We start from the raw sequence: 1,782 nt of genomic DNA on the forward strand, positions 1-1,782 counted from the left end.
AGACCAAGCCCCGCCCCTTTAGGGACCCCCCCATACCCCCCCTAATTAATTAGCGCTGTCCCTAATGAGCTTTGCCCCCCCCCTCTGCAGCATCCCCGTGCCCATCACCAGGGCAACGCTGCTGCCTGGCAACGGGGTCGCCATGGCAACGGGGCCGTAGCAACGGGGATAGGGAGTGGGGATGAGGATGCGGATGGGGGGGGGGTGATTTTGATGCCCCCCCTTTTAATGGGGACCCCCCAATGTGTCCTTGGGGTGACCTTGACCCCCCCCCCCCAATTAGGGACCCCCATAATTGGGGACCCCCCCTGAGGTTTTGGGGGGGTCCCTATGGAGGTCGGTTTGGGGGGGTCCCTATTGAGGGGGGTTATTTGGGGGGGTTCTTATAGGGGGGGTGTTGAAGGGATCCTATTAGGGGTGATACTGGGGGGTCCGTATTGGGGGGGGTCCATATGGAGGGGGTGTTGAAGGGATCCTATTAGGGGTGATATTGGGGGGGTCCCTATTGGGGGGCTATTTGGGGGGGTCCCTATTTGAGTGCTGTTTGCGGGGATCCCTATGGGGGTCGCTTTTGGGGGGTCTCTATGGGGGGGACCGTACTTGGGGATCAATATGGGGGGGTTCCTATGGGGGGGGTCCCTATGGGGGGGTCCATATGGGGGGGGTTCTATGGGGGGGTCCATATGTGGGGGGTCTTTGGGGGGGGTGGGTGGGGGTTCCCTCCTCCCGAGCATCCCAATGCCGCCGGTGTCCCCCCTCCCGTGACGTCACGTCTGGTTGCCATGGCAACCATCGATGGAGCCTGGACCACACCACCATGGATGGGGGGGGGGGGGGGGTGGGTTTGACCTTGATGGGGGGTGAGGGTCGGGGGGGGGGAGGGGTGTGTCTCTTTATCCGCATTCCTCATTTGCATATCGCCCGCGCTTCTGTCGCCTTAGCGCCCCCTGGCGGAGCGGAGGTATCACATCTATGGGGGGGGTATCAAAGGGATGCTCAACCCATATAAAAGTCCGGATGGGTTTTATTGGGGGGGGGGGGGAGGGGGCGATTTGGGGGTGGGGGGAGGGGCGATGACGTCACGGGGAAATAAAATCACCCCCTCCTCAAATTAATAATAATTAATAATTAATTATAACCAACCCCTCCCCCATCCCCCCCCCCAACCCCCTTCCCCCCTTTAAAACCCACCCCTTGGGCCTGGCCCTACACCCCCCCCATACCCCCCATTATAGGGTTGCCCCCCCCATTATAGGGGTGCCCCCCCCATTATAGGGGTGAATTGGAGGGGGATGGGGGGGGTCCCCCTAAATCCTTCCAGGCACGGCTTTTGGGGGGGGCAAAATGGGGGGGGCAAAAAAGGGGGGGGGGCATCACCCCTCCCCCCCCCGGGAAGGCACAGCGCAGTAATGGGGGGGGAAGGGGCTTAAAATGGGGGGGGGGCTTTATTATAAGGGGGGGGGGGTCCCCCATATCCTATCATACGCACGGCGTACAAGGAAGGGGTCTATGGGGGGGGCCCCCCCCCCTCATTATGCGTTGTGGGGGGGGGCGTGGGTTGCGTTGTGGGGACCCCCCCCCCTCCTTTGTCCCCCCCTCCCCCCATCCCCATCCTTTGGGGGGGGGGGGGGCCCCCCTCGCAGCGCTTGGATGCGGCGGCACTCGGGGCACACCCGCACGTGGGTACACGGGGGGGGGGCCTGGGGGGGGCCCCCGACCCCCCCCTCCCCCATGGGGACCCCCCCGACCCCCCCCCCCCCACCGGAATAGAGCTTCCCATTG

The sequence above is a fragment of the Melopsittacus undulatus genome, chromosome 26 (assembly GCF_012275295.1).
Source record: "Melopsittacus undulatus isolate bMelUnd1 chromosome 26, bMelUnd1.mat.Z, whole genome shotgun sequence".
NCBI classification, from domain to species: Eukaryota; Metazoa; Chordata; class Aves; order Psittaciformes; family Psittaculidae; genus Melopsittacus; species Melopsittacus undulatus.